The following is a 25,461-nucleotide window of genomic DNA, read 5'->3' as shown; positions in this document are numbered from 1 at the left end:
ATCCTCTTGGATACAGACAACATGTGCCATGTTCCTTTGACTCTTTTCACCTTGTTTTTCTAGGATAACTCGCAGGAAAAATTAATGCAATCGCCTTTATGAAGACACTGTTCTGTGAATATACTGTGTCCTAAATACATCTACCTTCCTTTTTCTTTAATGATGGTGCCATTCGTAGTCCCGTTCGTGTAATCTGCAGTTCATATTTGTAATCTGGAATAAAATTTAAGCCTCTTAATAATTTTAATTTTTTTTTAACATTTATTCATTTTTGAAAGGCAGAGAGAGACAGAGTGCGAATGGGGAGGGGCAGAGACAGAGGGAGACCCAGGAACAGAAGCAGGCTCAGAGCTGTCAGCACAGAGCCCTATGCGGGGCTGGAACCTAGGACCGCGAGATCTTGACATAAACCGAAATTGGCCGCTTAACTGGCTGAGCCACACAGGCGCCCCAAGCCTCTGAATAATTTTAAACAAAGCATCTTGGGGGGAAATTTTTAAAAAGAACTTGGCACACCAGCTCATGTTGCTTTTGTTAGCAGTGGAGTAGGCAGCTATTAAACTTTCATTTTGGCATTTATTATGACTTTATAAAGTCACTTACCAGATTATCATTTAGTAGGATGAGGAAGCCAATTCTACATAGTCCAGGTTATATTATCTTTGGAATAAATTATTCAGATGATCAATCTGATTCTTTAATTATGTAGGCTTGGCCAAGAAGTTACTTCCTTAAATGAAATTCAAGCAACACGAAAAAAGAAAGTTAACTATACAGAGGAAGAGCCTTTTTGTTTATTTCTGTTGAAAAATAAACTTCGTGGCTCTTGTTACTTGAAATTCAGTCTAACTTTCAAAGAAAACTTCGTTTTGTGTCAGAAAAACATCTCCCTATAGGCTAATTGCATATACTGCAAAGGAACTTAATCTTTTTTCATTCTTTAAATTACAACTCATTTATTTAAAGGAATACTTGTCAAAAGAAAGCTTTAAGTAGTGAGTTAAAAAAGCAGTGTTAAATAATTGAATTGACTGTGATAAAATTGCCTTAGTTTAAATAGACTAGTCTGTTTAATGAATTGTGCTTTTATAGGGTGAGATAAATCTAATGTGAACTCAAGTGGCTACACCAGAAACACTGAATTTGGATAGATTGTAAGAAAGCCAAGATGAGGCATTTATAATATTGCAGTTACATGTGATTTTAGTAAAATTGTCGTTGACTACAGAACAGTATTTTTGTCAAGGTTAATAATAATGAACTTAAAAATATTATCAAGAATCTTACATACATATTAAACAATTCAGATCACCTGAAGAGGAGGGACTATATTTGTTATTACTTTTTCTCCTGTAAAAATAATAACTTGAGTCTTAATTAGGAACATAGCACTCAACTTTCAATTTTTAGGAAGAGATTTAGCTTACAAACTTTCAGCATTGCAAGAAATCATTTTGGCAATGAGATGGTGGCAGGAAATTAATTTTGCATTTTAAAGTAAATTTGGCAGGTTTACTTTCCCGTTTAATGTTGAAAAGGGTTTTTATAACGTACCATTAAGCTACCGTGTAGTCAGCCTGTGTAGCAATGCTTGGTTATCACTTCAAAAGAGAACCTTCGCTGGAACATTTTGTAGCCCTTGATTATACTTCTTGTGTTGTTAAGTGTTGAAATACATTTTATGTGCTTAAAAACAGAGAAGCAACTTAAGGAGAAAAAAAACTAGCCTAAAACAAGTACAAACATACGGATCTGTTCTCATCAAAAAAGAATCATGAACTGAGACTGGATCATGTACTAGGTTGGCAATTCATGTTCAAATTGGCGGAATGGTGGAGACCAAATTCTTTGTTGCGTAGGTCAAGGCTAAAAGGAAAGAGTAGGGCAAGATATTATCAGTTCACACATACCATTGAACCATTCCGCAATTTAAGAGCTATCTCTTCTTTTTATCTGACCCATGAAATTCCTATTTTAGTACTTATTATCTGAGAAGTAGCTTGTTAACTTAAGGCAAAATTCCTTTCACCATCCACACAGAGACTTCCTGCGTGGTATGTAGATTCTTACTCTGAGGAGTTTCTAATGATTGCTGTGAAAAAAATTTGAGAAACTCAACAGATGAACATGGGGGAAGGGAAGGAAAAATAAGATAAAAACAGAGAGGGAGGCAAACCATACAAGACTTAAATACCGAGAACAAACTGAGGGTTGCTGGAAGGGAGGTGGCTAGGGGGATGGGCTAAACGGGTGACAGGCATTAAGAAGGGCATTTTTGGGGGGATGTGTGCTGGGGTCTTATGTAGGAGATGAATCACTGGGTTGTATTCCTGAAGCCAAGACTACATTGTATGTTAACTAACTTGAAAATAAATTAATAAAACAAAACAAAACAAAACAAAATAAATCCTTTCAACAAACAACAATAAAAAATATGAAGTCAAATTCAAGGTTTAAAATGTGTGACGAGGTTTCAACATGTAAAACCCTGATTTCAAAGTCACGGTCTAGTTTATATTAGCAAGCAAATTGGGGTGTTGATATAACCTGAATAATTCGAGTACATTCCCAAACTTAATTTTCTTTAATTTTAGAATATTTCATATCAACTTTTTTTATAATTAGATTTTTTGTTTTTTTTTTACAGAAATTATGCACGCTTGCTACAAAAACTTATAATGACAAAAGAGGAAAATAAATAATACCCATAATTTTATCCATTTATCCTATGCTCTGTAACAATTTGAGTACCTAATACGTACAATACATATTTTGTGCCTTTATGGAGTTTATAGAATATCAGAGATAACAGATATTAAACAGAGAGTCACAAAAGGACTCTATGATTGCAACAGACTCCAATGCTATGAAAACAGAGTCCAAGGTTCTCTTAGGATGCATGACATGGGGACCTATTGTAGACTAGGGGAAGGGGTGAATATTGTGACAATGTGTTTCAGTCTGACGTTTGAGCAGAGCCTGGGTAAGAGGGTAGGAGTGGTGAATGGGAGAAGAACATTCTAGATGGAAGGAACTGTGAGTGGCCAGGCCCTGAGGACGGAAGGCCATTGGCAAGTTCCCAGAGGCCCAAATGCCTGGGGAGTGGTGAGCAGAAAGGAAGGTGGCAGAGACAAAGCTGGAACAGCAGGTCAGAACCAGATCATGTGGCACCTTTGAAGGAACGCAACTTTTCTAAAAACAGTGAGAGAGAAAAAATATTAATAGTTTGAGCCAACTTGTTCTTTCTCTTTCATTAATTCTTAGAGGATCAGACATTATACGCTGTTTGTAACTTGCATCTGTATTCATTAAATGTTCTTCCACAACAATTTTGTTTCTGCTAATTAGTTTCATTTTACGGATTTTTCATAGTTTACTTCACCACACTCCTATTTTATACCTTTGAATTTTTGGTTGTTTTAGCTATTATTAACACTGATGCAATGAATATCATTGTGGAGACATATTTGTACACATTCGTAACTGTTTCTTTGGGAAAAATTCACAAACAGCACAACAGGATTTCGCTGTCAAAGGATAAGGACATTTGCAAGCTTTTAATATGAACTGCCAAATTGCCTTCCAGAAAGATTGGAACAATTATTTCCATGGTAGTGTAAAAGACCATCTGTGACAAATCTACTTTTTGAGCCTAAGTTATAGAGATGACTGGGGGAAATTTTCAGGTTCTATGAGATAGTCTTAAATAGCTATTTGCAAAACTGGAATTTACTTGGAGATTCTTAGTTGATAATTAAATCTGAGCCATGTGCCTGGAAATCTATAAAATTCCTGTCTTCCAATCTGATAGGTTTCAGTTAAGAATGAATTGCGTGCGCTGATTACTAAAATATGTTGTCAGCTTCAACGTCTGTAGGTGACATGTCGTTTTTTTACATTTGTACAGGTAGTGAAAAACTTTAACTTATACATAGGACACATAGAAACTCTGCATTTCAAAAATTTGAATTTGGGGCAAATTATTGAAATTCATGATTAACCCATGAGGCTGGGTCCCCCCAAATACAAACACATTCAAAAACAGATTTCGAAAGTGTCAAGAAATATTAGAAAAGTATCCTTTACTCAGTATGATTAAGTCTACCTCAGATGCTCCAAGCTATTTTTAAGCAATTGCTTGAAATTTTCAACACCAGAGCTGATACACTATCACTGGGTTTCTCACTAATTCCAGCTCTCACTCTTGGCAATACACCCCAGCTTTGATCTGCCTCCGGCTCTTTGGCTTCCACATTCAGATTTTGTTCTCTCTGGCTTTTACTCATTGCTTTCCTTAATGGATTTTGGCTTCTCCTAACGTTCTGGGTTTTCTTACTCTGTACAACCTCAGATGGGCAGACCTTCGTTACCCTCATGCCCGGCTCACCTCACTATGGCTGTCTGGAACACACGCCCCTGTAAACTGTCAATGAGACCCCCCTGGCCTTGTCATCTTTGAGTTGGGGCAGATATTTGAACAAAAAGGTATGTATTTTCTTAACTGTTCAAATAATTGTGTAAACGTCCCAATAAGCCATAAGGTATTTATGAAAAGTTTCTTTCATGTAATTTTGGCAAAAATATAAAAATAAATGACACATTTCCTATTTCCATGACAGTTACAGTTAATGCTTATAATGACATGTAACTTTGAACTAAGAAATTAATATTTTACTTGAATTAATAAGTGGGGATACAGTATTTTATAGCACCATCACCCTGAGAGTGACACAGACTTGTGTGTTGCAGACATACATAATTAAGTGCTAACTTAAGTGGCTAATTCAGCAAGGGCTCTAGGACTTCAAGGAGGGAGAGGGGGCTCAGTCCCTGTTTGAGTAGTTAGGGAAAGTTTCTTGGATAAAGTGGGCCTTCGAGAGTAAATATTATTTAGGTAAGCAGAAAGGAGAAGACAGAGCACAGAGGAAGGGACTCATTTTGGCAAAATGAAGGAAATGCATGAAGCATGGTATGACTTGAAATGACAGAAACATTTCAATGACCTGTTCAAGTTTTGCCATACTTTGTGCTGTGATCATTGACAAAGTGGTTTTCTTCAGACATAAAATTAACGCACTTGACTGACCCACCTTTGTCGGGGTACGTACTTTTTTTTAAAAAATTTTTTAATGTTTATTTTTGAGAGAGAAAGAGAGACAGAGCATGAGCAGGGAAGGGGCAGCGAGAGAGGGAGACACAGAATCTGAAGCAGGCTTCAGGCTCTGAGCTGTCAGCACAGAGCCCGACGCGGGGCTTGAACTCGCAAACCACGAGATCATGACCTGAGCCGAAGTCGGATGCTTAACCGACTGAGCCACCCAGGCACCCCTGTACTTTTTAACTGTATTTCCTAATAATGACATTGGCTCTATTCTGCCATTCATCCTGTTTTATTCTTACTCAAGAGCACGTGAAGCTCATAGAACAAGTACTTGGAAAATGATTTCTAAGCGAGGCAAATGGAATATAAGCAAATCGAATGGAGCAAATAGTTATTTAACGCTCCCATTTCTTCAGCCTCTCAGTTGTTCTTTTACCTTTCCTCTCTCTTGCATACCACAATCAAATGCTCATCACGAACATTTTTTTTTTTTTTTGCATTCACATTTTTCAGTCTTCCCTTCAGCAACTTGTACAGGTCCCTCCGAATTCAAACATAGTATAGAATAATATTCCCTCAATTGGTGCCTCTGGTATCATTTCTCTCTACTCCACTTTCCAGACAGACTGGTAATTAGACTACTTAAAAAATACTGCTTTTATTTCAGGACATTTCCTGATCCAAACCCCTACACTGGTTTTCCATCATCACCTGAAAGGCAGAGTTCTCCACACCATCCAGCCTACTGCATCTCCTGCTAGTGCCCCAAAGGTCATTCCTCAAAAACTCGCTGGTTTTTGTTTCATTCCCCACTGTGGAATATTTCTACCTCTCCCTTCTGAATTCACCATGGCCGGTTTCAATGTTACACATGCCTTTGTTTCATTCCCCACTGTGGAATATTTCCACCTCTGCCTTCTGAATTCACCATGGCCGGTTTCAATGTTTACTTCCTTCTTCACTAAGCAAACGGGCCTGTATAGATCCTACTGGCCGGCTGACTCCTTTTCTGATCAATCCTGTGTACAGAGCTTTCTTCCATTATGTCCAAAAATGAATTAAAACTTAGGTGGCACGTACAATTGATCAATCTTGTATTGTTATTTTATATTCTTCCATATTATATGGTTATTCCAAGTAACAGATAACCTCTTTGAAGATGGTGACAGACTTTCCATTACCCCACCCCCACAGAGTAGGCCTTACTTATGGCATTTATAAGTCCTGGATTGCACTCTGTTTGTTTTTTAAGTAACCTTTAAAGGTATGTATCTCACTGGTAATAGGAAAAGAAAAACAGGAAGGAGTGAGGGAGATCTGCTTTTCATAGACAGGATGCTCAACTTTTCAGCATTTCTTTAGGAAGTTCATGCTGTTCAACTGTTGCATTCACCTTGGTCTCTTCCATAGCATTTCACAGGTTAATAAAACCTAACACTTATCCAGTAGTTCCTACATGCCAGGCATTATACCAAGTGTTTTACATGAATTCTCTCATTCAACATTCATGCTATTCCTATGAGATAGACATTATTGTACACATTTTGCTGAGGAGGAACTAGAAGCTTCCAGATCAGTATCAGAACAAGTAGATGGTAAGACCAAGATTTTCATTCAACTGGATTCAATGCTTTTTCTTTCTTCTCCACATTTCTCTTCTTAAAGAAGATTCCTCAGTGAACCAAAGTGGAAATCAAGAACTTTTGTAAAGCTGAAAGAGAAGTATAATGTGGATGATTGGGAAGAATATTTTTCTTTTTGTAGGGAAGCATGATTCCTTGATTACACAAGGTGACAGGAGGTAGATGAAAAGCTGGTCCTTAAATCAGTGTAAGCATTTGTCCTGGTCAGGTAGAATATTGAAAGGTGATTGGCTTTTATAGCTAGACATGACATTTGTTGGCACATTGATCTGTCACTTCCAAGAATAGTTGTTATTTCCCTGATCTTAGCCATAAGATTATTGATTTCCATGGAAGATGTGGGAAGACACTGGATGTAGAATGCAGATGATTAGAAATGGATCTGAAAGGATGAAACATTTTAGAAAACTGATGGAACAAAAAAGATTTTCATTATCCTACTTCTTCTTATTCTGTCACCATGAACTTTTCCCCCTGTAAAGGAATCTATCTTCCCAAGTGGGGAAAAATGATTTTTAAAAAGATAAGCCTGAAAAAATTAATTTAAGCTTAGCCATATTAGGGTGGCATTAAGGCACTCCCGGGTATATTTTATTGGTCCATTAATATAGGCCCCGAGTGGTTGAATACACCTAAGGCATGTACTGTATTAATGAACCAATAAAACATGCCCTGGAGTGCCTTAATGATATATTACAACCATTTCTATTACATACATAAATGCACTATTTGCTGGCTGTCTTGCATAGTTTTAAAGAAAATCTTCAATTAACCAAAAATATTGCATCAAGAACTCTTACCCACAATAAAAAAAAAAAGCAACAAAGAATCCTGTAATTAACTTACTGGGCTAGTTACCCATGAGGTGATTCTGGATTGATTTAATCTTTGGAGCTTTTTCACTCCACGACTTAGGAAGAACTAGTTCTTTGGATTTACAATTGGATACTTTTAGGAAAGGAAACAGATGAAAGCTGACAGAATTCATGTGTTCCTTTCTTCCTTCAAATATCCCACCCCGGCTTCTGGTTATAAAATTAAATAGATTTTAATGACTGGATCCAAATGTTAGCCTTCTGTGTTCACATTGAAAGAATATCTTTTAGGAATTTGGGGAAAATTTTTTTGCAGAGCAATAAAGAATGCTATACACTCATAGGCAAACATGACAGGATTGCAAACAGTACGTGGGATCTGGTAAAAATGTCTTCTCCTGACCAACGTGGTGTCCCACTTATTTAACTCAGTGTTAGCTCCGCTGTTTTTTCACTGGAGCCATCAACCCAGACACATTTCTATGAGTCGGAGTGGGTGAAAGAGGGAATGGAAAGAAGGAGATATAATGATGATGAGACTGGAGATGACTTCTTTAGAGATTATTAGACAAGAGACAATGTTTTAATTATTTTTAGATCTATTATCTGTGGAGCAACCTTATGAGGGGGCTACTGTTCAATTTGTTGCATCGATGGGATATCCAAAGTAAAACCAGAAACTCTTCTACAGGTAGGGCTTGGGTTTGATCCCGGCCATCTGAATCCAAAGCCCATACTCAAGTGGGTAAAGTTTGGTGTGGCCACTCTGAGAAAAACAGAGAACTATTAATTTAATGCTTTCTTTGGATTGCAAGCACCTTTAGAGTAGGAGTCATTTCTAAAGTCTATACATCAACATTACATTTTACATAACATTCTTTCTCTCCGCTCCCTCTTTCGAGGGGCACACTGGTAGTGGAGAGACAGCTGGTAGACATGAAGGAGCCTCTCAGCAGGGGCTTCGAGGATGCAAGGTGACTTGCATGGAGCAATGATCCAAGACCCGGTGGGAATGGGGAGATTGCAATACTAGATACCAATGGCGAGAAAGAAGATAAGGTGTGAATGTCTCAACATTTGACCATGGTGAGAAGGTGGTGGTTGAGAGCCAGACATCCTTCCATTCCCACTGATGCTGTGATACTAAGTAGATCCCTTGACACTGACATGCCACCCTTGGGATAATAAATGAGTACAGAAAACCTTCAGGTTAGTCATAGCTGGAGAAAACACTGCACTGACTGATTAATCCTGAATTTGACCATGAGACTGACTGGGGGTGCATGATAGTAATGAGTTGCTAAAGAAAATATAAAATGAGAAAACTTTGTATATGCATGTTTGAAGCCTGAGATTACTATCCTCAGTTGTTTTATTCATGGACATTTTAATTGCTACAGATTTGCAACCTAAGAGAACCTGACTATGAAATGTTGTAAAAAGTCACTGAAGTGACTGCAGTTATTGTTTGTGGTAGAGTCATAGGTTAGCCATCATGTAATCATAAAACTTGCCTTTTCAAGGAATTGCATTTGAGCTTAATTTCTTCTTTAAAAAGGTCTGTAAAACACTAGGAATTTCATTATTTTTTTCAGCTTTTTCAGAGCCAGTTTCCCTAACTGGATTTTATAGTCCTGGAAAACAGTTGCTTATGGGTCTTCTCTGACTCCTTTTGATTTTTACTCATAGTTTATATTTGCCTTGCATGTTTTGTACTCAAGTGATATAATTCTACTGGCTTCATTTACAGAAGGGCTTAATCCATGTGTTGAAAGACATACTGCAGTGTTGTTCACTCAACCATTAGGACGCAAGAAAGTTGGTAAAATAAGCCTTTACTGCATTAAAAAATTCCGAGAAATCTACCAAACAGGTTATGCAACAATATCTTTAAAAATCCCACATATATTGAGAAGTAATTGATCCCTCTTTATTTAAAGATGTTACTGAAGATTACTTTTTAAAGACAATTAGGTTGGTGCTATTTATAATGAAATAGTAATTTAATACCAGACAGTAAATCTACCATACAATTTCACTAGATAAATCCCTGCATCATGCAAGGTCACTGAGTTTGTTAAGTGACTCATGTGTTGGTTTATGTTCAATTTGGGAACCAGGACACAAGCTTTTCTGCAAAGTTGGCTGGATGAGTGAGCTCAATGTAGTCAGTTTCTTATAATAAAGCAGCATCAACATGTAGAACGTAATAGTGATGGCTGGACATTTGCAGTGAGTAATTTAATGGATGAACAATCTCACTATTCTTTTAAAAAATTTAACGCTGGTTTTGCTGATGGAGGCATCTTTGCTGACTCTAATAGCAGCAACCTAAGTGTATGCTGCTTTAAACATTTCTGAAGCACTTTCTCAGGCAGTATATCTTGTTGGATACTTTCTATGCCCTGAGACATAGATGTGGACAATATCATCCTCATTTTCAGGTAAGGAAATTATTACTCAGAGAAAATAAGTGGTTTACTTAAGGTAATTCACCTGCTAAGTGGCAAAATGCATTATAATCAGGTCTTCTTATGTGTACTCAAGTATCTTCTTCATTCTCTTCCCCACCCCAACACTTGGATATCAGTAGGTCAAGGCAGTGGGTCCAGAGTCCAAGGTGGTAGGTTGGGCATGAATGCTGAGAGGCAAACAGAGGAGAGGAAACACTGTTGAAATAATGAGCCAAATCTATATTTGGGGCATACATATTGCCTTTTAACTTTCTATCACACTGTAAGATAAACTGAAAATGCTTTATAGACCAGAAATTCAATTGAATCTAAAATCAAAATGGAGCTATCATTTGAAGATCAGATGAGATTATTAGCCAGTAACTTATTCAGAAAATTTTAGATATCCTGGAATTCTCATTCAATAAATATTGATTCTACCTTATTGACATAAAATGCTTTATAGTGGAATATAGGTGATGACCCACACTAACCGAAGTAGGAGGGCGTCATGGGACAAAGTGGAGCACATTTGATATAGTGCTAGGTTTGAGTTTAACACCAAATTCTTCTGCCTCGCTTGGGCAAATCATTTAACTTCTTTGTGGCTTAATCTTTTCAGTTGAAAAATGGGAATAACAAAACCTATCCCATAGAAGTGTTGTGAGGATTAACTTATAAATTACAGGAGTTATTCACCATTGCATGGATTTTAGGAAATCAATGAACCTTCCATAATTGCGATGCAGTAGTATATGTATATAGGCCCATAAACAGAACTCTAGAGAGAGTGCTCATTATTGCCATTAGATGCTCAAAGGACTGTTAGATGAACCAGCATTGTATGTGAAAAGGATTTTAAATAGTGAAACACTATGTAAATAGTGGCATTCAAGGGTAAAGAAGCAATGCTCAGGAGGGAAAAACAAATGGTAATTTTCAGTAGGAGAAAAAAAAATGTCCATTTGTCTTTAACAAACTTGGACTAGAATTCTATAAGATGATTCGGTAAGTCTAATTTACATACAACATAAATTACCTGTAATGGCAAAATTACTTTCACTTATAATAATTTTAAATATAGGCTTGTTAAACAGTGTGTTTGAACATATTCCATAGATGATAATCTCTAATTTACTAGTTTCTGTTTCTTTTTGAAATTGTAATGCATATATTTGAGATCCTTTTATAATTTTCCTTAGGTGATGTTGTTGAACACTGAAGTGTGGGATAAAACAAGTCTTCCCTGGTTCCAAGTAGTTAAATAATCTGTTCAATTCTTACCTTGACTTAATGAATTGATTTATAACACTTGAAGCATGTCAGTCCTTACCTCCTACTAAGATCCAGTATTTGGAATTACTAATCAATTCTCAACAAATATGACTTTTATGAAAATTGTCCTTTCCACACGTAAAACAAAAACAGACTCAACCTGGGGTAGAGTTGAGGGAGTAACATGGGGAAGAAGAAATAATATCAAAGATCTTACATTAGAAACCTTCCCTAAAGTACTAAAGAATCAGTACTGCATTTAAAAAATAGGTTGGGGTTGGTCAATGGAGCAATAGATATGCAATTTGGATGGAACACTTGCTCTCTCAGATATAAAGACATCATTGTCTGTGGAAAGAGTTCTATTGCATAAATAATGTTGAGATGACAGTGGAATTTAGATCTCCCAGTCTCTTCCTTGATTTTGGCAAGGTTGAATGTAGTGGAAACCACAGTGGTTCAGGAAGAATGCCATCATGATGTGATGTTTTATTACAGAAAAACAAAACCAGATGGTATAGGTTAGAATAATGTATCAGTTGATGTCCCAGCAGGAAATAGATGATTCATTCCAAAGAATATTTCAAGGAGTATTTAATAAAGGGGCCATTTGTGAAAATGTAGGTGGGATATAGGAGAACCATCAAGGAGAAGTACCCCAACACTAGTCACTCAGAGCCAATTTCCACCTATCGATCTGAAGAGGTAAATTACCTGGAAGGAGAGTCTTGTGGAGGGACCACCTTGTGAAGAGCCATGATCTTTATGGGGAGGAACCAGCAACTCACAGTGACCCACAGAGAGGGAGTTAAGGGATTATGAATACTCTGTTCCCACTCTCTTCTCTCCCTCTAATCTCCTGCCAGGTCTCTAGTGGTTGAACTCACGCAGAGGCCAGAGGGCAAGACAGCTCGTTGGTATACACTTTACAGGCTGGCTTTCTGCAGCAGAGGAGGGTGGAGAATTTAACTGAAGGGGTAAATGGAAGATATCTGTTACAGTTAAGCTGCAGGGGCAAGAACTCCCCCAACTTGGTGGCTTGCAATCCCAAAGTCTTCTCACTCAGGCTGAATGTTCAATGTTTGCTCTATTCACTATGGGATTTGGCAGGGAAATAACACACAGAGTAAGTTAGAAGCAGCTAAGCTTAAAGTATCTGAAACTACTTTCCTATCAGCATTCCTGGTGGTATTCAGAAAATATTATCAGTTAGCCTTCTATCTAGGACTTATTCCCAGAAGACTTTGCCTTTCACGATTCAGATAAAATGAAGAATAGTTTCTTTCTACCAAAATATTAGCAAAGTAGCATCATGCTGTATATCCAAAATAGACTCAATATCCAGCTTCCAAAACAACTCATAACGTAATAACTTTTCCTTAGTATAGATGAGATTACCATCACCTTGCCCCTCACCAGTTATGTATTAATTTGGTTTGACTTCCAGTTGCTGGCAACTGTTTCCCTTTGCCTGAGGGCATTCTCTGGCCCATGGAGTCTGCTCTGCCTGGGCATGCAACAGCCTCAGAGTACTGGGAAGATGCTGCCATGAAGGAGCGTCCTCAGTGAGACCCAGAGGAATTCTCTCATCCATGGATGGGACGGCAGTGAGGTGCACATTCCAGAGGATCTCTTACAGTTTCCTAAGGCCATAAGACTGTAGCCATTCAAGGGCAAATTACTTCATAAAGCACCTTTTATCATCTTCCTTCCCTTCCTTTTCTCACTTCCCCTTTCTCTCATAGTATCTCCTGGGTTCACCTTCCAAATAAACTCTGAGGACTCAAATCTTTATCTCAGGGTCTGCTTGGAGGGGGTAAGGGGGTAGAGGCAGGGGCAGGGGCTGACATAAACTAACACAGTGGACTATTTCTTCAGCTACAGGCTTCCTTTTATTTATACTGAATTGTGGGACCTGGAAGGACATTAGGAAGTCTTTGGACAAATATCATTGGTAGGTAAAGAGGTTATAGGCAGAGACAAAGAAAGTAGCCTAAAGTAGTTTAATGAAGACCTTGATTATAAAGCCTTTCACTAAGGAGGATGTGAAAATATTATAGATCTTAAGACTTGGAAATTCCTGAATTAGATATCGTTTAGACATTAACTATATATATATATATATATATATATATATATATTTCATGTTTTGCTTGAATCATTTAATCTATAAAGATTGCGAATGATTTATTAGATGGCTAAATTAGTTGCAAGGTTCTGACTCCTCCACTTTAGCCAATGTGCACGGTGGAATAGAGACAGGATGACTGTAATAAATAGCCCATTCAGAAAACAGAAAATTGCATTATACGTAGTAATTGCCGTCCACGGTAATGATGAAATCCTTTTGGACAGCTGTTATGAAGTCCTGGCTGTGAGTGACATTCCTTGCTTAGAACTCAATTTTGCTTTCGGAGAGGAACTTCCTTGTCCTCTGTGGTCTCTGGTTCTGCCATCTGGGGCTTCTCGCTGGTCCATGACGTGACATGGCCACATTTGTAGTGGGAGTTGAGGGCTCCAGAGTTTTTTGCTGCATACTTCCTGTCTGTATGAGTTGGGTGGCTTAAGAGTTGTTTTAATTCTCTGCCAAGGGCTTTAAAAAGAAAGTATATTTTCTGTTTTTGCTATTTCATCAGACATAATCATTCAGAGAAGGAAAGGATCCTATGTCTAGGCTTAAACTCCAAACGTCACCAAGAGAAGAAAACAAATCCAATAATAATAATAACATTCCCATCATGAATATTTTTATGTCTAGCAATGTTTCTGCTTTTCAGGTGGGGGCAAAGGAAAAAAGATTTAAAGATACAAATTCACAAATAGACATCATTTATATGGATGTACAGTCAAAAATATGTGATACATATTTACATATTTTGGCCAATAGGAAATTCAAAATCATTTACATCAAGAATTTGTCATATAGGTGATATGTCTAAATAAACATTAGCTCTTAAATTTCAAAGGATTTCAGGGTATTTTTTCAAAAAACCACATCAATAAACTAATAAACAAATGAATAGAAAACTAATCAGCCAAAGACTTTTAAGTTTTAACTCACAGCTGTTTTGGCAATATAACTTCCTTTAAAGTTACTAAGACTTTCCTCTCTTTGCTTGTAGTTAGTTCAATATGCTGGTACTCACAGCTACAATTCTTTGTTAGACATAATTCTTAAATCCAATTAATTTATTTTCTTTTTCATCGCAATTTTTTTTTCTCTAGTCAATGACATTTACCTTAGGGACATCAGCCTTGGGTTGAGGGCCCGGCTCAATCTAAACTTTATCACATAATTATATTATCAGATCCTTAATGATTCAATTAAAAAAAATCTTATTCTCTAATCTTTGGAATCTAATCTTTGAGATAAGCATGCCCAAATTTTCAAAGATTTAAATTTTTGGAGGCTTCCTTTCTACTCTCTCTCTCTATATATATACATACATACACACACACTCATACTATATACATATATATATACTTATAAAATATTTCTCTATATATTTTTATATATTTATAGATTTATATATATTTGTAAAATATTTAATGCTTTTCTTTAATCTCTTGTTTATTTTTATTTACTTTTAAGTCAACTCTATGCCCAACATGGGACTTGAACTCTCAACCCTAAGGATGATCTACTAACTGAGTCAGCCAGGCACTCCTACTTTAATCTTTTAATATGCAAAGACTGCCCATTCTTTATTAGATGGCCAAATTAGTTGCAAGTGTTTTCTGTGGTCATTTCTTCTTCTAATAGCTTGCCACATAAAGTTACTAATATCTAATGCATGCTAATGTAATTCTGTTTTCCAATCTCTTCTGCTGGAGCCACAGGCTAGGAAGGTGTGTGGTTTGCCTCTCCAAATATCATCAGCATCATTGTAACTGAATATTTTCCCACTGCCTAACTTGATAATTCACTTGCCTAGCTTCTGATATTAGTTTCCTAGTTTTCTTCTGCCAGTAACACAGATTTTATATTTTTTGTTACTACCCACTCTGACTGAAATTTCTGTATAAGATAACACTAATTATAGTAGCAGGTAAACCTTGAAATATAAATGACTTAATCCAACAAGATGTTTGGTTTTTGCTCATGTAAAATCCAATAGTTGGAGGGGCTGTGGGTTCTGCTTTATAAATTCATCTAGCAGTCCAAAGTAGCAATACTCTGTTGTTTTAAATATATACTTTTCAAGGCACTGACACTTAGCCAGCAGATATGGAAGGGAGAATGCAGATTTGTTTATGGGAGGTTTAATTGTTTTATTTTTTTCTCTCTCATTATCTTTATTGATACTAAGAATCAAAAACAAGCAAAGTTTGGGGTGCCTGGGTGGCTTAGTCGGTTAAGCATCTGACTTCGGCTCAGGTCATGATCTCACAGTTGGTGGGTTTGAGCCTGGAGCCTGCTTCAGATTCTGTGTCTCCCTCTCTCTCTGCCCCTCCCCAGCTTGCACTCTCTCTCACAAAAATTAATAAAACATTAAAAAAAAAAAACAAGCAAAGTTTGGTCTCATCTGCTCCTAGAACGTTTTCTTCCTTCTTAGAGTGCAGCTTATGGGAGGTTTTTATAGCCCAGCTTGGAAGCAGTACAGATCATTTCTGTCACGTTGCATTGGCTCGAAATCAGGCACTTGGCCATACTTAACTATAAGGTAGCTGTGGGCCCAGGAAGCTGTGACAACATGTAGATTTTGATAAACCCATAACATTATAGTATTATTTACTACACTGACTATTATTATTTTTGAAATTATCTTTTGATTCAGAGGGCTCTATTATTTATACATAATGGTTGTGAAGATCATATTCCAAAAAGAATTATGATTTTTTAATTTCCCACACTATGATATTTACTCTTAAATAAAACGAATAACTTTAATTTTATGCATGATCCTGGTAGCACAAAACATGACCTGAAAATTAAAAGACTAAACTTTTTATTTGAAGCCTGGTACGGTCTGGCTGTTTTATCTTGGGCAAATTACTTATCTTTAAATTTCATTTCCTTGTTTATGCACTGAAAGAACAGCACAAGGTGAGTGGCTTTCAACATTTTCTATGACAAAACTTTGGTTATCTTCCTTCCCTCCCCCATCATTAATTACCATCAGTTACAATGTTAAGTGATTATTTATTGGATAGCAATTTTAATTAATCAAAGATACAGGTAACTACCAACACAGATCTTCAAATCAGCATGATTTGCCATCATTATCACAATGACAGATGTGGCTATTTTGGCAGGATAGATGATGAGAGGTAATTACTTATTCAAGAGGTATTACCTATGGGTTTAGGTTCAAATAGACAAGCTATTTTCTGGAATTTTGAGAAATTTAAAGTTAAATAGTGTATGCGTTATCATCTATGGTTACCATAATTAAGTAATCTTTCCAAATTCGATAAAAATATCTAGCTTCTTATTGTGTATTAAGATATAACTATCCTGCATCAATTTCCAGGCACACATTGTACATTTCAATATATGGATTCAAATTTCTTATGAAGAAGAAAGTTTTCTTGGATTGTAATTTTAGTATTTGTTAATTCCATGGTTTTGATTTTCTTCAACAGGACCTCCAATTATACTCATGCTAGGTCTTCTTTGTCCTATGTCTATCTCAAATTATTTTTAATCTCTTTTACTTTTTTTAGTTCTATTTTTTCTTTTTTCTTTCTCTTTTCCTAACATTGCTTCTTGAGTTGTCTCTCTACTTTTATATTAGTTTCCATTGAGTCTTCATTTCTAAACCTATTACTTTTATTTCTAATTCTTTTATGTGGTTTTTCTGTTCTCATCTTTCACTATATATGTATTTATTTCTTTAAGGTTATTTAGTCTACACATTTATTTAATATTAAATTAATATTTAATATTTAATATAATAATATTTAATTTAATATTAAATTAAATAATATTTAATTCTTTTCTGTTGTTCATATTGGAGTGAGCTGGGTACCTCTATACTTCAAAGAAGAGATTCCTGTGTCGGGGATAGAAGTGGGTCAAGCTAGATTTTTTTCTAGAATTTGGTTCTTCTTTTGTACTCCTCTCTGATTTTGTATCCTGTTGTTCATGCAGAGTATTAAAAAATATGGTCTCTCCATATAGCCAAGCATCCAGTATTTTCTGATATCTGTCTGGTGCCCTCCGCCAATTGTATCTGAATTTTCTCTTCTTCTTCACTCACTTAGTTTCTGACCTAATAAATTTATGTTTATTCCAAGAAGTTTTACTTCAGTCCAGGGTTCTATTTTGTTTTTTTACTGGGTATTTCTAATACCCCTGAGAAGAGTCTTTTAAAACAAAGACCATAACAAAAGACAAAGAAGCACATTGCATAAGATAAAGGAGTCAATCCAATAAGAGGATATCACTTTTGCAAACACTTATGCACCCAAAATAAGAGCATTTAGACATAAAAATCAAATATTAATAGAAATAAAGGGAGAATTAGATAGCAATGACAGTAGGAAACTTTAATGTCCCACTTACATCAATGGATACATCATCAAAATATAAAATAAATGAGCAAACAGTGACCTTAACCAACATATTAGACCAGATGGACTTAATATATACAGAGAATTCCACCCCAAAACAGCAGAATACACATTTAAAAAAAATACACATGGAATATTCTCCAGAGTAGATCACATGTCAGGCCACAAAACAAGTCTCAAGAAATTCAAGAAAATTGAAACCATATCAAATATCTTTTCCAACCACAATGGCATAAAACCAAAAATCAATTACTAGAAAAAAACTGGAAGAAAACCCCCACAAACAAGTGTAGAGAAGAACATATTACTAAACAATCAATGGGTCGATAAAAGAATCAAAGAAGAAATAAAAAAAATATTTTCAGACAAATGAAGATGGAAACACAACATTCCAAAATCTTTGGGACACAGCAGAAGAATTCTTAACAGGGAAGTTCATACAATACAGGTCTACCTCAAGAAACAAGAAAAATCTCAAATAAATAATTTACCCTTATACCTGAGGAAACTAGAAAAAGAACAAAGTCCAAAGTAAGAAAGTAGGAAATGATAAAGATCAGGGTGGAAATAAATAAAATACAGACTGGAAAAAAAAAAAAAAAACTAAAACAAAGATCAATGAAGCTAAGAACTGATTCTTTGATTGTCTTTGAAAATTCAACAAGTTTCTAGCCAGAATCATTAAGAAAAAAAGAGAGATGGCCCAAATAAATAAAATAAAAAAACAGAAGAAGAGAAATTACAGCCAATACCACAGCAATATAAAGGATCACAAGAATGCTGTAAAAAATTACATGCCAACAAATTAGACAACCTAGAAGAAATGGATAATTTTCTAAAAGCATATAATCTTTCAAGACTGAAATCATGAAGAATTAGAAAATCTCCACAAATCAATTAGCTGTAATGGAACTGAATCAGTAATCAAAAAAGTCACAATAAACAAAGTCCACTTCAGAGGTTAATTCTACTACACTTTTAAAGAAGAGTTAATATCTACCCTCCTCAAATTATCTCCAAAAATTGAAAATGGAAGAACACTTCTGAATTTATTTTATAGGGTCAGGGTTACCCTGATACCAAGACCAGACAAAGATATTATAAAATAAAAGAAAAAAAAGAAAAAAGAAAATTGCAGGCCAGGGTTACTAATGAACATAGATGCAAAAATCCTCAACAAAATATTAGCAAACAAAATTTAACAATAAATTGAAAGGATCATATACCATGACCAAGTGGACCCATTCCAGGGATTCAAGGATGATTTGACATCACAAATCAATCAACATGACATACCCCATAAAAAAACAAAAGATAAAATTCTTATGATCTTCTCAATAGAGGCAGAAAATGCATTTGACAAAATTCAACTTCCATTTATGATAAAAACTCTCAAAAAAGTGAATAGAGGAATACACCTCGACAAGGTAAAGGCCATATATGACAAACCCACAGCTAATGTCATACTCAAAGGTAAAAAGCTGAAAGTTTTTTCCTCTAAGATTAGGAACAAGACAAGGATGCTCACTATTGCCACTTTTATTTAACATAGAATTGGAAGTTCATACAGTAAAGAATGAAATCTTGTATTCATGACAACATGGATGGACCTAAGGTGTATTATGCTAAATGAAATAAGTCAGAGAAAGATAAATACCATGTGATTTACTTACATGTGGAATTTAAAATAAAAACAAAAAAATTCTTTAAAAAGCACAAAAAAACAGAAACAGACTCACAGATACAGAAAATAATCTAGTGGTTGCCAAAGGGGAGCTAGGTGTGGATGGGTAAAATAGGTGAAGGAAATTAAAAGATATAAATTTCCAGTTATAAAATAAATAAGTCACAGAGATATAATATACAGCATAGGGAATAAAGTCAATATTTGCATAATTTTGTGTAGTGACAGAGCTATTGAGGTGATTCTTTCATAATGTAAAAAATGTTAAATCACTATGCTGTATACATGAAACTGTTGTAATATTGCATGTTAATTTAATTCAATAAAATATAAGTTATAAATGTATGACACTCTCTACTCAAATTTATTTACTTCCATTTTATACATTGGTTAGCAACAGAGCAAAAATTTGTGCTCACCTCCACTCCTATATATTATTCATTGATTATTCAAACAATTTCTGAGCTAATGGTCTACACCAATCATTGGTCCGTTGCTGGGTATATAGAGACAAAAACATTTGTTTTTATTTTTTAGGGCCTTGTAGTCTTTGAAAAGACAGCCATCACACATGAAACTTCCAATGGAATCAACTTTAACAGTTACAAAGAAAATGGAACTGAAGTTAAAAGGATAAATAACCACATGAAATGTTTCAAGTCTGCTTGGAAGAGACAACATTTGAATTGAGTCTTAAAAGATGAGGGGTATTTGTAAGAATAGGTGAATATAAGAAAGGACCTTCCAGAAGAGATAGTATGCTTATTATTATGGTAGGTCTATTGTGCTTAGCAAATGGTGATGACTTTAGTAAAATGACTTTAGAGGCATGTTAATGGCTTGGAGGAAGTGGACAAGAGTTTACGTGGAGTTGGCAAAGGAACACTAGGCCAGGACTGTGGTAGAAGGGACTTCAGAGCTAAAATAAGAAATTTGACTCTAATTCTATAAGCAATAGGAGCCAAGAGAGGTTTTTAAGCAAGTGAATGACATGATTAGACTTAATTATTAGGAAAATAGCTAGAGTCACTCAACATTACCAGCTTGGTCAAGGGGTTCTGAGCCAAAAAGCTGTTCTAAGAACCTAGGCAAAAGACTATAAAGTTCAGAATTAGTCAAAAAAGATGGAGCAGAGGACTGGATTTAAGGGTATTTCTGCTACAGATCCCACAATAAAAAGAGTGTTTAGACTTTAAAATGCTTTTAGAAGGAAGCAAAGTAAAATAATATGTGAATTTCATACGAAGATCTTTCAATTGAATTTTAGCTTTTACCAAAGAAGCATATATTAGAAGCATATATTAAATAGTCTCAATTTTTGGTCTGCCAGGTTATTTTTACATGATAAGAGTTTTCAAGAAAGAAGAATCTTTTCTTTCCAAAGAGTGATAATGTCCACTTTGACACCTCCCTAAATATCTCCAACATGAGCCAGTTGGTATAGACAAATCCAGGTCTTCAACAGCCATTGGAGCTTTTGATGAAAGACAAAAACAGTCCAATATGGAAGTGTCTGTTCCCATAGTGCTCGCCAAAGTCAAGGCTCAGCACAAGCTGCAGTTATTTTCCTGGGTTTTATGTGTTCAAGGGTATGATAATAAAAAAGAAAAACAAGTTCTCTGGTAAACCACATTTATAGGCTCCTGGACTGCAAAGTTCACAGCAAGGGTCTTTCTCTTTTGAAGTCAGCATATTTCTTGAGAAACAGAAGAGTACAAGGTCTGTGGAAGACAGGAAGGAGGGTAAGAGAGCATGTGAAGTGTTCTGCACCTGGGGCTCATGGCTCTGTGGAGTACATGGAACTTCAAGCCCAGAGACAGGCCACAGAAGGCCTTCTCTCTGAAATTATGGAACAACCATGGTGGATGTATGGATTTTTCTGGGGAAAGTGTTCATTGCTTTCATCAGATTCTCCAGCTTTAACGAGCTGACCTTTGAAGATAAGACTGGACACGAACTATCACAATATAGATCAGTTTATGATAAGAACCAAAAGAGTGATTTACATCATAAGGCTTTGCTACTTCAGAAGATGTGATTAGTTTGTCTCAATGGACTTAGAGTCATCTCTTTAGTTATGTATATTTATAAAGTTTGTTTAAACAGCCACACAACTTTGGGCACGTTTGCCTCTCTGAGCCACAGTTTTTTCCATTACTACCTCCTAGGTTTGTTGTGATAATTTATATAGAACAGTTTGCACAATCCTTGGGAACGTTTTAATTACATATTTATGACAAATGCGGATATGACATTTGTTATGCATGTGTATGCATAGTAGCTATAAATACAAAACTGAAGCTTAGTGAATTGTTGAGGATTAGTCATATTTTATTTATGATCATCTCTTGGAAGCTGAAGAAAGAAGATCAAGTAGCAAGAATGTTTATGTTTTGCAAGTACTGATTTTAAGAAGGCAAACGTTAGGTTCTGATGTTAACCACCTGTTGCCAAGCCATGAATGAAGAAGAATTTGAGTAAATGACAATCCCTAGTTGAGTAAATGACAATCTTTAGAGAGAGTGAGTCAAAGTGACAATTTTTAGGAGAATGTACAACCAATAAGGATCAGACCCCACTTCTGATGGCAAGGATTATAAAAACATTCCATAAAAAAATTGAATCCTGGTCAAACCCAAGCTGCTGTTTTTCATATTCTGCTTGCTGAATGATCCTGGAAACTTAATCTGATTCTTCAATATCTCCCAACATAAGTAATTGAATTTTGGGTCAGGTGGGGCCCTGTGTCAGCAAGCTATAATCAGGGGGTTTGGTCACTCCATGGCTTCCTTAACCAGCACACCAATCTGATTAAGGAGCCCAGTCTACAAAAGAGCCTTGCTTTAGGACACAGGCAACTTCTTTGTCCACTGACCTCCAATGATTAGGTCTCTGACTCAAGAGCTTGAGTTTTGAAGACTTAATGTAATTGGACGACCACAATGGGTCCCCTATCTTTCTCCCAGTCTACCTCATCCTTCCATTATTTCCGTGGCTAGCTTACAGATTACCTAGAACACTTAATAATCCTTTTGATTCCTTTGTACTGATGTATGTATATTTTCTCAGACAGCCTTTCCCTCTGACAGAAAAATATTTTGGTAAACCAAAACAAAGCAACTCACCCACCAGACAAAGTGATTACTAAGTTGGAGATCTCGTTGGAAGATATTAGCCAGCCGTGAAGCAGAAACATATTTTTCTCCACGCTTTTTCATAATAGTGTTCATAAAGTCATATGTAAGTTGGATGGTGTGTGGTTAGAGCAGTGAGGAAGGAGAGAAAATGTGCTGGAAGGGAAAGAGCACCGGGCTGTGCTGTCAACAGACTGGGGCTGAGAGCTGGGCCATGGGTTACTTACTTGCTGTTATCATGGCGGACAATTTACTTCCTAGAAATGTCCTCTCTGTGAAATGTGGATGATGATGCCTGACAGGGCAATTCTAAGGGTTAAAGGTAAAGTGGGTAAAGTGCTTGGCACCAGTGAACACAAGCACATTAAACGTGTTTTATTCTTTTGCTCATGTTCAATTCGTGTCTACCTTAATGAAACTCCATATCAAGTACTTTATTTTTATGTAGGCAGAACATTTACGTTAATCATTTGGTATGTGCCTAGTGGTAGGTGCTGGGACACAAGGGAAAAAAGCAGAACCCCTACGTTCAAAGCATAACAGTCTAATTGTTTGGGGGGTGTTTGTGTACATGTTCAAACAGTAGAGCATAATGAGTCCTTGCCTTGTTGAAAATATTATCTAAACGAAATGAAATCAGTGAGGTGGTATTTTCACTGTGCCTGGAGGACACAAAAATACATAGATAGCTCATGGTTAGGAATGGCGGTTATGGGAATTCTAAGAGGTGAATATTGAACTCTTAAATATACCAGGGGCACAAAAGTGATGAGCTGTGTTTGTGTGGTTAGTTTCCTCGTGGTATTCTCCTTCACTTTTTCAGCAATAACTTAAAATTCGTCACGTTGGATTCTTCCTGAAGTCAATCTGACTTGAATTTTAGACCCAGGATCTCCCTTTTCACTTATTTCTTTTCAAAATACCAAGTTCCCCAAAAGATTGACAAGTTTTTAAAAAGATATAATCAGATTTTTTGCAACAGGTTTGCTGCCAGAATACAGGTGTCATGAAAACCCCTGCTTAACCTAACCAAAAATGGGAAAGGAAAAGACTCATATCAATATCATCGTCACAGACACACAGATTTGGACAAGTCTGCCACTTCTGGTCATCTGATCTACAAATGTGGTTGACAAAAGAACTATCGAAAAATTTGAGAAGGAGGCTGCTGAGATGGGAAAGGGTCCTCTCAGGGAGGCCTGGGTCCTGGATAAACTGAAAGCTGAACATGGACACGATATCACCGTTGACATTTCCCTGTGGAAATTTGAGGCCAGCAAGTGTTATGTGACCACCGTCGTTGCCTCAGGACACAGAGGCTTCATCAAGAACATTATTACTGCACATCTCAAGCTGACTGTGCTGTCCTGATTGTTGCTGCTCGTGTTGGTGAATTTGAAGCAGTCATCTCCAAGAATGGGAAGACCTGTGAACATGTCCTTCTGGCTTACACTGGGTGTGAAAACAACTCATTGTTGGTGTTCACAAAGTGAATTCCACTGAGCCACCCTCCAGCCAGAAGAGAGATGAGGAAATTGTTAGGGAAGTCAGCACCTACCTTAAAAAAATTTGGCTACAATCCCAACATAGCGGCATTTGTGCCGATTTCTGGTTGAAACAGTGACAATATGCTGGAGCTAAGTGCTAACACGCCTTGGTTCAGAGGATGGAAAGTCACCTATAAAGATGGCAATGCCAGTGGAACCATGCTCCTTGAAAGTCTGTATTGTATCCTGCCACCAACTCGTCCAAATGATAAGCCCTTGCGTCTCTCCCTCTAGAACATCTACAAATTTGGGGGCATTGGTACCGTCCTTATGGGCGAAATGGAGAGTGGTGTTCTTAAATCCAGCATGGTGGTCCCCTTTGCTCGAGTCCATGTTATAACCGCAGTAAAGTCTGTGGAAATGTACCGTGAAGCTTTGCGTGAGGCTGTTCCTGGGGACAGCGTGGGCTTCAATGTCAAGAACACATCTGTCAAAGATCTTATCATGCAATGTGGCTGGTGACAGCAAGCAGCTGGCTTCACAGCTCAGGTGATTATCCTGAACCATCTAGCCAAATCAGGGCTGGACATGCACGTGTGCTGCATCGTCACCCAGCTCACGTTGCTCGGAAGCTGGCTGAGCTGAAAGAGAATATTGACCGTAGTTCTAGAAAAAGCCTGGAAGATGGCCCCAAGTTCATGAAATCCGGTGACGCTTCCATTGTTGATATTGTGCTTGGCAAGCCTGTGCATGTTGAGAGCTCCTCTGACTATTCTCTGGGCTAATTTGCTGTTTGTGACACGAGACAGATGGTTTCTGGGGGTGTCATCAAAGAGTGGACAAGAAGGCAGCTGAAGCTGGCAAGGTCACCAAGCCTGCCTAGAAAGCTCGGAAGGCTAAATGAATATCATTGCCACCACCTGCCACCCCAGTCTTAATCAGCGGTGGAAGAACGGTCTCAGAACTCTTTGTGTCAATTGGCCATTTAAGTTTAGTAGTAAAAGACTAGTTAGTGATAGCAATGCGTCGTAAAACCTTCAGAAGGAAAGGAGGATGTTTTGGGGACCCATTAAGTTTGTGTGTGTGTGGCAGTTTTAAGTTATTAATTTCTCAAATCAGTACTTTTTAATGGAAACAAGTTGACCAAAAGCTTGTCACAGAATTTTGAGACCCATTAAAACAAAAGTTTAATGAGAGAAAAAATTTAAAAAATAAAAGATATAATCAAATTTTTCTCTGCATCCCTCTTTTGCCTGCCCCCCCCCCCCAATCTCCAGGAAACTTTTTGACATCCACTTTATAAAATAAGCAAGTAATTATCTGTTTGGGGGATGGAAAACAGAGGAGGTGGGA

General features: G+C 36.7%; 1 long non-coding RNA gene and 1 pseudogene across 1 annotated transcript; both read left to right on the top strand.

The window, feature by feature from the left end:
- Positions 1 to 2,890: 2,890 nt before the first annotated feature.
- On the top strand, positions 2,891 to 13,094 carry LOC125939584 (uncharacterized). The gene is made up of 3 exons (XR_007463103.1): positions 2,891 to 3,148; positions 4,352 to 4,485; positions 12,735 to 13,094. It is a non-coding gene; the product is annotated as an uncharacterized LOC125939584 (long non-coding RNA).
- A 10,556-nt stretch (positions 13,095 to 23,650) lies between these two features.
- Positions 23,651 to 25,271, top strand: LOC125939583 (elongation factor 1-alpha 1-like; annotated as a pseudogene).
- The last annotated feature ends 190 nt before the right edge of the window (positions 25,272 to 25,461 follow it).

Source organism: Panthera uncia, assembly GCF_023721935.1.
Source record: "Panthera uncia isolate 11264 chromosome B2 unlocalized genomic scaffold, Puncia_PCG_1.0 HiC_scaffold_25, whole genome shotgun sequence".
Classification (NCBI taxonomy): domain Eukaryota; kingdom Metazoa; phylum Chordata; class Mammalia; order Carnivora; family Felidae; genus Panthera; species Panthera uncia.
The sequence above is the reverse complement of the archived record's forward strand: the minus strand, read 5'-3'. Positions and strand labels throughout refer to the sequence as shown.